Source organism: Solanum lycopersicum, chromosome 1 (assembly GCF_036512215.1).
Source record: "Solanum lycopersicum chromosome 1, SLM_r2.1".
Classification (NCBI taxonomy): Eukaryota; Viridiplantae; Streptophyta; class Magnoliopsida; order Solanales; family Solanaceae; genus Solanum; species Solanum lycopersicum.
The window spans coordinates 66,410,257-66,425,249 of NC_090800.1; the positions used below are offsets into that span (position 1 = coordinate 66,410,257).

Sequence of the window (14,993 nt, forward strand, 5' to 3'; positions counted from 1 at the left end):
TACTGAATTATGAACGTGACATAAATATTATTAAGAATATATTTAAATAGTAGTTTTAAAAAAAAGTTTTTTAAAAATTGTGAATATTATTACTAGAGTTCTTTTAATTTGTAGATTCTTTCGATCTTCACCAATGTTCTTGGTAAGTAGAATGACTAATTGGACTAATTTTTGTATTCTTTTTTTATTATATTTTGCAACAATACATAAAGTCAATATATTAAGTTAACAATATTAGAGAGTTTATAAAAGCTCAAATTTTAGTATGAAAATTCTTTTCTTTCCTCAAAGTTTTAGCGAATAAAGCCACTAATTTCTAAAAAGAAATAAACATTGAATTGCTTAATTAGTATCTAAAAGAAAGTATTACTAGCATGCATGTTTAATCGATTTGTTTATAAAATCGAAAAAGAATAAATGACTCGATTGTAACCTAAAATTAAAGTAACCGACTTGCTTTACTTAAACAATGTGGCACCCAGGATCTTGAAATCCTAGACTCTCCTCTGTTGTCTACCATAAATAAAATATAGATTATCATGAATATCCATCAATTACACTTCAGTAACAACTCAACATGATCGAAAATCTCAACTCAACAAAATTGAAGTCTAAAGCAGAATTTCAATACATAAAATTTAACCAGACAAATTCAAATGAAGAAGTATCAAAATGCTTATATTTACCTCATAACTTTTCTTCTTCCTATTGTCGAAGACATGCACTCCACAACTTTCTTTGAACAAAGAATGCTTTCTCTCCTTTCCATGTTTGAAAACTTTCGATCCCCTGACAAAGGACCAACTTGTGTGTTGGTTGGCTTCACATTAAGGGTTTGTTTAGAAAGTTATTTTGCAATTGGATTTGATGTACTCGAGTGTAATTACACTACTTGTTCTGTTTAGTTGATCATGTAATTATCTGGTAAGCATGTAATTGGATATAATTGATAGGATGTAATTACACTCTCCAATTCACAAGGAGAGGTTGTGAATTCTTAATAATTAAATGTGTAATTATATACTGATTATTTTTTAATTTCTTCCTTTTATTTTTGTTTTTGTTTTTTCTTTTTGATGTATTTTTTAATTTTTTTATCATTTTTTTTTTATTATTCTAATATTTTCTAATGATATTTTTTTCATATTAGTTATATTTTATTTCCTCCTTATTCTTAACTTTTACTCCATGTGATTCCATATAATTTTTCGTATAATCTAAGAATATATATCATTAGTATAATTTGTTGGATATAATGCAAGAGTTAATACGAAATGAAAGGGAAGATGAAAAGAGAGAAAATTGAAAAATTGGGAACTTCGAAAAATTGAAAACTTGAAAAATTTTCTTATACTTTAGTAAAAAGGTGTTTCTCCCTCATTTGTGGTGGAAAGAAAGATAGAAGTGTTAAATAGCGAAACACTTCTATTAATTGATAAAAGAGTTGGAAAGAGGGACCCTCTCGCGCCGTCGTCGTTACTCGCTCGGCTTTGACTTTGACTTTGGATCGTCAATTATTTAGTTGATTAACCGAAACGTTTCAATTATTTAGTTGTATAATCGGATTCGCGCGCGACCCCATTTATTTAAAATATTTTTTTTCGTTTTATTTTAATTTTTAGACGTTGGAAAATGACTGTTCTGAAAGGTTGTAACTTTCAAAAACAGCTATGACCGTTTGAAATGTTGCAAACTTTCATAAATAATCGTGTGAATTTTGAAAGGTTGCAATCTTTCGGAATCAGTTCCTCTTGGCTATAAAATACCTATTATTCTTCAAACTTATTACTAACGAAAAATTCTGATTTCTTCTGCACAAGTTTCTTCATATATTTTATTGTCGTTAAGTGGCTCGCTGACACCAGCGTTTTGGGTATCAATACATTGGTGATTGAGATCATTCTATCATGGGAGGACATATTCCAAATCAAACCTCAAATACTAGAAGGAAATAGATTTCTTAAGGGGATACTATGCATTCATTGGACTTGATCTTTTCCCGTTCTATTTATTCTAGATTCTGGTATGTTTTATAGATTTTAGTTTTTTGTGAATTAGTTTATGTTCTCTGTATTTTCTTCAGTGATTCATTGAAAACTTTGATAATTTTGTATTTCTGCAAAGTTTTTGTTAATCTGTACTACTGGTTCGAAGACAATTGACAACATAATTTTATTGGTATTCTACTTTTTAAATTAAAGTGAATTTAAGTGTTAAATAAAGTCATGGACTTTCATTTTCCTTCTCTCTTAAATCATACTAATGTATGTTATGTTGAGATTTTGACATAAGAATATTAGGTTATTTTTTTATTTTGAATATAAAACTTATGTCATATTTTCAATTTCGTATGTTTTAGGACTATTAACTCAAAATTTTACATTGCTAACTACTTTTCATAAGTTAGACTTTATAGATATCTTTATGTCAAATGTTTTATAATTTTATAATATTATATTTATAGTGTTAATGTTTTGTCAAACATAAATTTTATTTCTGTAGTTTTAATTTATATGACTAACTTAATTAAAATACACTAAATTGAAAAAGTGATAAGTGTTATTTTATTAACTAAAGACATATATTTATCAAATCATATTTTTCAAAAGACAATATATGTCTTAAATATTCAATTTAATATCATTTATAAAAATCTTTATTTGTCTAATATAAATTTCTAATTTTAAATAATCAATTTTTATTCTTAAAATTTAATATAACTATAGTTATATACTTATGCAATCAAACAATACACTTATAATTGTACTATATCAAATAAATAAGCCACCATAATTACTAAATTATATAGTTATTAAACTAATATTTACTATCCTAATAATTATGCAAACTCTAATTACTTTACAAACAGACTATAAAAGTTGGATTGCTACCTATCGAACTTGATCTCACTTTTTTTATTTATTTATTTATGTATAGACGGGACAGGACACTACTAAAGTCAAGTTATTAATATTCTCATAGACCATAGTCACTTTATTGACTTTAATGATCGTCCTTTTGTTTTAAAAGCTAGCTACTAACGTGGCAAGCTCTTAACCTACCATGTATCTTTGGTGAGAAAATGACCGAAATAATTTATAATATATGAATAATGATCTAATTTAATTCTTTATATATTTCACGTAATTAAATAATTTTTAAGATACAATAACAATAAAATACATTTCATTCCGTTACTCCCTCTATTTATACTTCATCTCAAATTGTTTTTATCATATTCTTAAAAGAAGTTAATTTCAAATTATTCTTCTCTTTAATTTTGAGTAATAAATATAAATGTCTATTTTTATTTGTTTAATCTAAGAAAATCAAGAGATATTCATTATTTTGTTTATTAATATCATTAACATAGTCTTCTGTGATGCTTTGAATTTTTTATATTCAAATAATAAATTCAAAAAGTGATATAATAAATTAGTCTACACATTATTTAGAGAGACTTACTTGTTACTAAATATATCTAAGTCAAATCAATACAAATTTGAAATGTGAGTTATTTAACATGTAATAATTAAAAGACAAATATATCACTAATTATTCGTATTTTGAACAATTTTAAAAAGTTACATACATATTAAAATTATAACTTGCAATTTTTATGTGTAAATGTACATGATTTATTCAATTGCAGTTGTTGACCGTCTTTATAATTTTAAAAGTAGTAGGTTTATATTTTTTAAATTTAAAATTGATATTTTATTAGGGGCGTTTGGTTACTGGTTAGAGTGGTTAGAACTATGCAGGTATTAGTTATGCAGGGTTTAGTTTGCAGAGTTTAGAGATTACAATACATGAATTAGTAAGTATTGAATATTAAACTTATTGTAAATTATTAATATATATTATTTACAAAATATTAATACATACTAATAAAATGTGAAATATATTGAATATATAATGATAATATTTGATTAGCATATGTATCATTAAAAAATATACAATCAATTTCTAATATTAAAAAAATATTTATATTTGCATGAATCAATCAAAACGGTAAGTATATAAAAAGAAATGAAAATAATCTGTATATAATAAGAAATAAAAACAACACGTATTGATAGGAAATAATAAAGTTTCCAATAAAAAAATTAAGAGAAACAAAAATGGTCTAAATATAAAAAAGAAATAAAAACAACAATCTTATATATAGGAAAACAATAAAATTTCTAATTAAAAATAATAAAATAAATTAACAGGGTAAATATATATTTTATCACTTTAATACATGTATAACTAATACTCACATAACTTATTACACCTTCTACCCTGCATAACTTTGTACATAGTTTTCCTCATAAGTTATGTTGGTATTAATTATGTAAAACTACAAAAATGCAGCCAAACGTGATATAAGTTATGTTGACTTTTTACCTAAACAAAAATTTCTACCAAACATTGTGTAACTTAATACATTGTTTTATACACAAATAAGAGGCAAGTTATAGTGTAACCAAACGATCTGTTAGTGATCAATTTATTATGATGAAAATTATTTATCCTCAAATAATTCAAGTAGAAATTGGAAACATGACAAAACAATTATTCTTCTCATAGCTAGTTAGGATGTCATATTTTTTTTCCTGATAATTATCTACCTTGACCCAATTACATAATAATTTAAGGGTATAATTAGAAAGGAGATTTTTAAAGAAGTTGATTTCAAACACAAGTTAGGATTGAAAACAATGAACCAAACACTTGAATAAAAATAAACTTTGCACTACTAATCCTTGCATTACTAATTCATGTGTTATTTATTTTTGTACCAAACGACTCCTTAATAATTTTACAAACACCATAAATATTATTTAAAATGTAAATAATGATAAATAATAAAACTCACACTTAATTAAGTAATAATATATTTTTTTTAAACATGTAAAAGAGAATAATGATAAATAGATCAAAAATCAGAGTGCCATTATTTTTGGTGCATCAAATACAAAGAGAAAGCTAAGATTGTTGATGTAAAAGTTCAATGTCTAATTTTAAACCTGATTGTACGGAAGTTCTTTCATTTTCTTATACAGAAGGGATGTGAAAAATCAAATAAAAGAGTCCAAAATACACAAACTCACGAGTCACAATTACACAGACTTTCCACAATAGTAGGATAAAATTATTTAAATCGTGGAGAACTGTTTGAAATTTTTTTTAATTTTGATTGAAATTTTTATTATGATATTAAATTTTATGGAGGATATTTTATTCTAAATTATTTAATTGTGTATCTTAAAGGTATATATATATATATTCACATGGATATATTATTGTTTATAATTATGCAATATTTTTTATGTCCATATTGATGCATATATATCTTTAAAATACACAATTAAATAGTATAAGGAGTAAAAATCCTTTCTAAAATTAATTTCACTATTACAATTTTAATAAAAATATAAATATATTTCGAACATTTTCCGCTTAAAGTCATGGTAAAGAACGTTCTACACATTGATCCATCTCATGGGAACACGCAACACGTTTATCACGGTAAATGTCATAATCATTCACTGTCAATCTATCGTACCAAAGAAAAATTAAGTCTATGGGACCACATTTGATACCGACACATAAATAGTTTAACTTTAAACCATAAATTCGAGCATAAAATACTTAGATTTATGAAATAAAATGTGTATACTATGTACAAATCATATCAGGGCCCCGTTTGGATAAGCTTAATAAAAGCAGTTTTAAAAATGTATTTTTGAAAGTGTTAAAACTTATTTTTAAAATAGGCAGTTATGCATTTGAATAAAGTGCTGAAGTTAAAAAAAAATTGTTGATGTGTTTGCCATAAATAATTATATTTTGCTATCATTCACATATTTCTTTCTCATCACAAATTATTTATAAGAGGATTATGAACTTATTATAGATTTTAAAGATATATAATTTGAATAGATTAAAGAACGATTTAAGATTTTATTTTAGTTTCATCCATAGGTAATAATAATTGCACATATTTCTTTATTATCACAAATTATTTATAAGAGGAATATAAATTTTTATTTAAGTTATATGTGCAACTTATTTTACATTTTAATAATATATAATTTGAATAGATCACTTGAAAGATTTATTTTATTTTCATTCATTAGTAATAGTAATTGTCTATCATCCACATGTGAAAAGGGAAAAATAGAAGAAAGATATGTTAGAATTATGTGGGTAATTTGGAGATTGTATAAAATTATTAAGGGCAAAAAGGTAAAAATATGATCAACTTAAAACAGCTTATAAGCTGGAAAAAAAAGTACCCCTACCCCAACTTTTAACTTTTAGCTTAAAATAAGCTTTTTTTAACTTAAAATAAGTTATTTTAAGTATTGCCAAACAACTAAATAAGTCAAAAACCAGCTTTTAAGTCAGTTTGATCAGCTTTTAAGCTGAGCCAAACATGCTCTCAGTCGCGATATTGACAATTTAAAAATATTACAAAATGATAACTAAAAAACTTATTTAATCTAGAAGTACTAGAATTGCCACATAAATTGAGATAAAAGGTGCATTAAAACTAATAAATAATAATTCTATTCACTCCGTAAGTCACTCAATTATGAATCATTCACATAGAAAATCACTTAACTTTATTTTATTACTCAAAATTCATTCAACTTGGAGTAGTTTATTTAAAAAATCATTCAAACTTTATTTTTATAACCTAAAAAACGCTCAAATTGTATTTTAATTAAAAAGTTACCCGACCAAAATATGTTTTCATTAAATTTTGTTCAAATGAAGATTTTCTTTTATATATCCATTTTACTTAGAAAACATGTTTCCAGACAATTCCAGTTATGAACACAAGATAATTTTGCTTTAGGAAAATTGGTGAAATATCACATTGGTCCAGTTTGTTCCATTAGTGCTTTGATTAGTTGATGCGACTATTTATTTCTCTTTCACATTGTATAATGGTTCTGGCAATAATTATGGGTAGTTTATGGTGATGGATAGGATAAATATTGATGTGACATATCTCATTATTTATGTTATAGTGATGAGGTAAATTATTTCACGATAGGTAATTTCAAGATAATTAATTTCGAGATAACTTGTTCCTAACCAAACAACTTCTGGAGTTTGGAGTATTTTAACAAAATAACAATTAGAGTCGACGTGTTATACCAGGACAAAATAACTAACCTATGCCATGTTAGCTTTAAACGTTACCAACATGGGTTGTGGTGCACTGGTGAGAGTGCTTCACTCTCAGAGGTCTCAAGTTCGAGCCCTGGGTATGGAGAAAATCTCGTTGGGAGCGCCACCCCCGAATGGGCCCTGCAGTGCGCTATCCAAATTTAGTCGGAGCTCCAATATGGGCTCCAAACACCGGATGGAAAACCAAAAAAATAAAACCTTTAAACATTATGCTCTTTTTATTCTCGAGCAAAAAAAAAAGAAGAAGGTATTTAGTATTACATTATAGCAAGAAACAAACAAGTATCATCACTAAAAAGAGAGTAACACTAAGAAAAAAAAGGAATTTTGTCAAAATATCAAGAAAATAAGGGAGAGTTTGAAATAAAATAATATTTAAAAAATATTTAATAATTTTTTTAAAAAAATTGGTTGGAAGACTTATGGATTATAAAAATAAAGTTTAACGACTTTCAAGTGAAATATCAATAGTTGGGTGACTTTTGAGTTATAAAATAAAGTCGAGTGACTTACTATGCGAACTATTCAAAGTAGAGTGGCTTTCTGTGTGAACTACTAAAAGTTGAGTGACCATCAGAAATATTATCTCGTTTTGAATATATTGATGTTGAGAAAGTCGAATTCTATCTAGGTTTCATGACCCCACTACACTCTAGACGTGAACATCAATCGAGAACCATTTATGATTCCCAAGTGAACCCTTGACCTGACTTACTATGACTCACATGACTTTACATAATATGTGAAAGATTAAATAGATTTGCATTTAGGAAAGTCTTAAATCACCGTCTTGAAATACTTAACATAAGTCATAAGTTAAACAAACATTTTGAGAAACAATGCAGAACATTTTATATCTGTCTATGAAGCCTGTAACAGTTCAAGATAGATATCGAGACAAGACCCAGGACACCTCAAATAAAATTAAAACAGAAATGAAAATGGAGTCTCCTGAAAGCAATGATGTCTCACCAAATACTGTGTACGAGTGCAAGGTAATCTCAACGAAACGTCTATTGATAATCCTAAACACTTGTATCTTCATCATAAAAGATGCAGGTCGAATGACGTTTTTACATTGAATACCGAGTATGTAATATGGCTAAGTAAAAACGAAACTAAACTGAATGACTGAAAGCAACTTAACTGAATCAATACATGAACATGAAGTGTAACCTATTTAAACTTCATAATAAGATATGCAATAAAATCAATATGAAAAATAGTATACTTTACTTGTTGGAATTTTTTTTAAGCAATAACTACATAAGACTAACAATGATGCAACATTTCACCCATGTTGTAAGGGTCCTTCTATACTTTATCGGAGTATAAGATGATATGATACTGGAACTATGGATCCATCTTATAGGCCTTCTCATAGGCACCATCTTATCCTATGCTGGATACATATTTTTATGAGACTTTTGAGTTATAAAAGACTCTAACCCAATTCAGTGTTCGATACTACTCCCAAAATAATAAACAATATCAATTACACTCAATTCACCCTTGTAGAGAAAAGAATTTTACTTTAATGAAGGAGTTTTAAAAAACATAATCATACTTATATTTAAACGTATTCTTATTGAATTATCTTTCAAGCCCAAGATTAATATGCATAGCAACTGAAAACTCTTATATATTTCTAAAAAATAGAGTTTTTGAACTTTTCATGTAAACTCATTTTAGTTTTGAATGCACACTTGGATGCGTGATTAGGATATGTATGGACTTTTAAAGGTGAATAGATCTTATAGGATATCGCATAGACAAGGGAGACATGATTACAACTTCAATGAACATGCGCCGAATGAAACAAAGAGAATAATAAACCCAACATACCTTGGCTACTTCTGGCGCAGAGCATCCTGAACTAATGAAGTCAGGCCTTGGCGTACTGCTGGAGCGTCACACCAAGTCCTAAGCTTTTAAAGTTAGGCCTTGGTGTAATGCTAGCGCGTCGCGCTACACCCTAAACTACTGAAGTTAGGCCTTAGCGCTATTCTGGTGAGCCACTCAAATAAAAATAAAAATAGTACTAATGTTGTTAACGACCCAAAATGAGTCGTGAGTGACACCCACACTTAACCTCCTAAGTGTGCGAACCAAGAAATGAAACCCCAATATATATTAATAATTCAACCATGAACAATAACAAAATTCTAAAGCTCAAAACTTATTAAAGTAACCAACAAAATCAACCTCTAGAGTCTTATTACACATTATCCCCAAAATCTGAAAGTCATCACACCAAAGACATCTAATCTCCAAACACTAAGTCGAAGAGTATCAAAGACACCAAAATGAATGAAATAAAGTAATTTGTATCCGAAAACTAAAGACATCAGATCATGACCGAGAGAATCCAACACAAGCTCAAATGAATAAATCAACCTTGAACCTGACATGCTGAGACTGGCTAAAGCTGAGGGCGAGTCAAAATCGCTGGTACACTCACTACACTCCATAAAAGGAAAACAAAGAAAAACACAAGTAGGGGTTAGTACGGGGCAACATGTACTGAATAGGTATCATCGGTCAACCCAAAATATAAATTAATATATGATGAATAATAGTATAAAATCAACTATGACACTTGACAGGTGGTGAGCAACAAACAACATGAACCAGTGACAACAACATCAAAATAAGTACACAATCAATCACAATATCAACCACACATATGGGGACTCATGCCTCCACACCACGCTCCTTAGGAAATGGGTTCTTTGAGATTGATTACATTAAATTAATTCAATATATTTTTTTCTTTAATGTTATCTTGTCGAAACGTGACACTCCGATCTAATTATGCTGTGTCGGAATGTGACACTCCAATCCAATTATACTTTGTTGGAACGTGACACTCCGATCCGATTATATCGTGTCAAGACCTGACACTCCAATCCAATTATACTGTGTCAGAATATGACACTCCGATCCAATTATATCGAGTCGTAACGTGACACTTCGATCCAATAATATCATTAACTTATCATTTATTATCAGCACTTTTTAATTCATTAACAATATTTCATCAAGCCTTATTTGTTCGAGACATCACTTCAAAAGAGAGGGTTTAAGAATATAAATTCCACGGTTTTAAGATTTCAGAACAATCACTATCCACACGATCAAGCTACACAATCACACAATCAAGTGCATAGAGAACTTCACAATATCATTCAATGCATATCAAATACTGTTAAGAGTCTATCTATCAAATAGAATAAATCATAACCTACCTCCATCAAAGAATCGAAGTCGGACAAGTTACTTCTCCAATGATTTTTCTTTCCTTAATGCCTCCGAACCTTTTCAATATATCAAGTATGCATAATTGTAAGTTAACGAGTCTGTAGACACTATGTTATTATATGTCTAGCCTAGACCCGAAAATTCGCCAAGTTCTATAATCAATTTTCTAAAGTTCAAGCCTAAGGGTAAATCTTTATTCCTCCAATTGTCATAACTTTATGGATATTCAAATTATATACTAAACTTAATATTTAATTACCTATCTCAATATATTAAAACTTAATTTTTAAATATGATAATTAAGTTAATTTTAAAAGTCTAATCGTTGTTTGTTTTTGCCATGAAGTTTCACGGAAATAAACTCCTCAACAACACCAAAAACCAGACCTTACATTCAAAATTGAACTTGACAACTTCTTTCTGCCAACACCTCATCAATTAATTGTAACACTTCAAAAGTCTAAGACGTGTTCTAGAGCCTAATGTAGGTCTCAAAAGGTTTAGACACTATCTTGAGGTCAATGTTAATGTTTTTGAGTCATTTAGGAATCTTTAGAATCAAAATGTCAAGGAACGTCAATGACGTTCGAAAACTAGTTCAATGAGGTGCTAGTGTGCCTTAGCCTATTTGACTAAGTTTTAGGAGTCGAAAATTGATGAATTTTGGTGGAAGGGTGCATAACATTTTTCCTAGTTAATTCATAGTCGAAACTTCCAGGTACGAATCCTGGAGTACCAACCAAGGTCCCTTGAGGAGGAACCTTGCATTTGTGTCGAAGGCTGCCTACGGCAGTGTCCACAAATGACTTGCCACCAACGAATCTTGGTCCAATTGACGAGGTGTCGATCGCCTCCATCGATGGACATTTAGAATATTTGGCAAAGACTAGATTTTAACTAGTCTCTTATAAAAATGATGGACCAACAGAACGGAGGGTCCTGTGGTCTTCGATTGACAAACGAGGCATGGACGGGGAGTCGTCTGTGAGACACTATTTTGCTACAAGATTTTAAGTGAGTTAAATTAATTAATTAGGTGATTAATAAATTAGTTAGGGGTTAAGAGAGGTCTAATTAAGTTAATTAATAACTTATATTAAAGACCCTAACCTAATTAAGCTAACCTAACCCTCATAATTTCCCAAACCCAAATAGCTCCTCCTTCTCTCTTCTTTCTCTCTCCTAAGAAGAAGAACACCATAGAAGGTCAAATTCAAGGAGGTTATAGGGTTGGAAAACTCAAAATTTCTCCATCAATCTTCATCAAATATCAAGGTATGAGATTCCTTTCATCTTTGGGATCTCTTTCCCCAAAGGGTTTTATAAAATTGATTTCGAAAGTATGAAATTCAAGTGAGTTTTCATCCAATACGAAATTGATCTTGTGATTTGCTTTTTTTTAATGATTTTTTTAAAATATTATGAATATATTAATATATATTATAACTCAATTATGTTATTTCTTTATGGATTGGTCTAGTTTGTAGAAAATGACATTTTCCCCTAAACCCTAGGTTGTGATCTTGAATTGAATTGTATAGTGTTAATACAATTGGCTTGGTTAGTGTGTGAATTACTATCCTATGTTGTTATTATTTCAATTATGAGCAGATTATGATATATTATAATCCAATTATGCTAGTTCTTGAGTAATTGACCTAAGTCTCTAATTTTAGTCTATGAACTAGTGATGAATTGTTGTGTAGTGATCCAATTTACTTCATTATTATGTTGGTTACTATTGTGTGATAATATTAGACTCATTGTTGGGTTGGATTTTAGGGTTGATGGTAAGACCTTGATGATGGCATTGTGAAGGAGATTTGGGTAAGTCTTGTGATCTCTATTCTTTACTTCAATTGTGGTTACTTGTGATTAAGTGATGATGTTGTATTCAAGTATACCTTATATTAAGATTGATAGGGTTGGTATGATGTTGAATTGAAATGTCTTGACTATGGTTTATGAGGTGTTGGGTAAGATGTAAATGTTACAAGGATGGTGATAACTTCTCAATGTGCTTTATTATGAAGTGATATGTAAATGTGCTAACCTCACTTGTGTGAATTGTAATGAAAAGATAATACTCATGAAATTCTTATTGAGCTATGATGATTATGATTATATAAGGGATATACCCCATGACCTACATTAAGATATGATTATTAATAAAGGTATTAAAGACAGTTCAAAAGGGACTCTAGCTTAGGACCGAGTGAACTAGAGGTGAGGAGTGTACCTTCCACTTAGGGAAGGTGGGATTAGTAATGTACTCTTGAGATTGGAGACTATAATGCATGTAGGATAAAGAGGGTCCCAACTATATCTCCTAGTTCTTTAACTGTGTTGCCTCCATAGGAACACTAGCTTATGGATCCACGTAGTTGTTATGTTCATGTTTTGGTACTACCTTGGCAAGTAGTCCACCTTCCTTCGGTGTAGGGTTCTATGACACCGGATTCCACATTAGCTCATGTTGTCTATGTTGGTTAAGGCAAGATGTTCGCGATAGTAAAATAAAGTAATAAAATGGACTCTAACTAGGATAACCTGAGAGGTTTGACTTAGTCTAGGTAGGGGTATGAGACTCTACCTATACATTGCACTAGTTAGCATTAAGGGAAGTCTTAGAAGGATGTTCTTATATATGTATATGCTTATAAATGTAAATGATATGTATATGATGATCTTACATGTTGATGACACTATATGATATTGGCTTCACTTATGAACATGTCGTTGGTCCTGCTAAAGTATGATGATGTTTACTCATAATAACATGCCATGTGAAGTTAGACATTGGTTATGGTTTTTTTTAGGTTTACTTGATTGAGTAAGGTTATGGGACTTTGCTTAGTTATTACACTAGTGGACTTAATGAGGGTTCATGAGTAATTGTATTGCTTTGATTATGTTGTAATGAACTCTTATTCATGCTTGTTGATATTATAAGTTGATGATAGAGTTGTCTTAATTATATGTTCAAGTAAGATGATATGCTTATTGACTTGATTAGGATTAATATTGTTCGTCGTGTGATGTACATGATCTTGACTTAATGAATATGTCTTATTGGTTGGCATAATCTTCTTGTATGTGCATAAGAGTTTTTCAAAGGAAATTGCAGACTTCAAATGAAATGTCTCTTTTTAGCATGATTTTATGATGTGTGTGCATATGGTCCTATACTTAGTACAAGTAATGTGCTAACCCCATTTTCTCCCTTTCCACAACATTTTAGGTTTCGGTCGTTGAAGGCTTTTGAGACGACTTTGAAGGAAGACTTGGAATTCTCACTCATCCAAGTTGGGTAGGTCCTCACTTTTCGAGGGCAATGCCACTATCAAGCTATTGATGTTGTTGTAGTCTTAAAGACAGTACTTTCATTTCTTTCTTTTGAGTCCTAAAGATTGTATAGCATACAGTGACTTTTATTATATTGTTGTATGTGTTATGTCCAATTTTTATACTCTTGTTTAGACGGTTATGAGATGATACATCCGATTTTAAGACTATGTTATATTATATATAAATATATGTGCATTAAAAGTAGTAGACTACGTAATCTTCTTATACGAAGGGTCTAAGTATACTCGATATGAATATATTATCAATATGTGAGATCTATGTAAACCTCAAGATAGATATAGAAAAGTTTTTAAATTTTCTGCAATTTAAACCTATGAATGTAATGATGTGAGCTAAAAGACTAGTTTTAGTCCTCGATGAGGAGGACGATGCCAGTTACGTTTAAGGGGGTGTTCCACGGATGTGATATTAATGACTTGTCAACTTTTCAACAATCAAATATCTTAAATCATAACATAATCACTTTTTTCTAAGTCAAACTTCATAATGAAAACTCGCTAAAATGCATTAAATTTTATTTACCATAAATTTATATAAACACATGTGCTTATAAAGAATTCTCGATTCCAACCTCTAAAATCTATCTTGTGACCGCTAATGATCATCCTCACTTATTCATCATTATTTCTTAATTACCCACCTACAAACTTAATCCAAAATTATTAATTTTCCAACTTAGAAAATATGATTTGTTGTTTAGCTTTTAAGAACTAATTACAACTATTACTAACCAACAATATAAACAATAAAGTGTGCTTTGTCCGTGTCAACAAACAATTCGAAATATCTCAATTTTTTTAGAACAGAGTCCGAGTCAAATAGCAATGATTCGAAGCACTTCTTTTTACACTATTTCAAAAATCCAAGGACTTAATCGTATGGATATGTAAAATACAGGATTTCCAATCCTAGCAGGAAAGGGAGGAAAACGGATACTCAATTTGAAGTGAATAAACAGAATTCCATACTTGATCTCATAGATACATATAGAATTATGCGAAAAGTCGTATTTGATGAAAGTCGTATGTAACTATTTAATAAATTCAACATATGAACCAAAACTTGTGAAAACTTACTTGGTGTTGGTCGCTGTTTTGTGATGCTGCAGGTATGATTCCTCCCCTAAACCCTTATTTCTTGTTACATAATAACTACTCATAATTATTATACAA

General features: G+C 29.3%; 2 long non-coding RNA genes across 2 annotated transcripts; one reads left to right on the plus strand and one right to left on the minus strand.

Annotated features, from left to right (window-relative positions):
- Positions 1 to 9,303: 9,303 nt before the first annotated feature.
- LOC138340859 (uncharacterized) lies at positions 9,304 to 14,957 on the minus strand. The gene is made up of 2 exons (XR_011213706.1): positions 14,898 to 14,957; positions 9,304 to 9,651 (listed from the first exon to the last, which is right to left on the minus strand). It is a non-coding gene; the product is annotated as an uncharacterized lncRNA (long non-coding RNA).
- LOC138340858 (uncharacterized) lies at positions 11,579 to 13,962 on the plus strand. The gene is made up of 3 exons (XR_011213705.1): positions 11,579 to 11,727; positions 12,235 to 12,279; positions 13,694 to 13,962. It is a non-coding gene; the product is annotated as an uncharacterized lncRNA (long non-coding RNA).
- Positions 14,958 to 14,993: the final 36 nt, after the last annotated feature.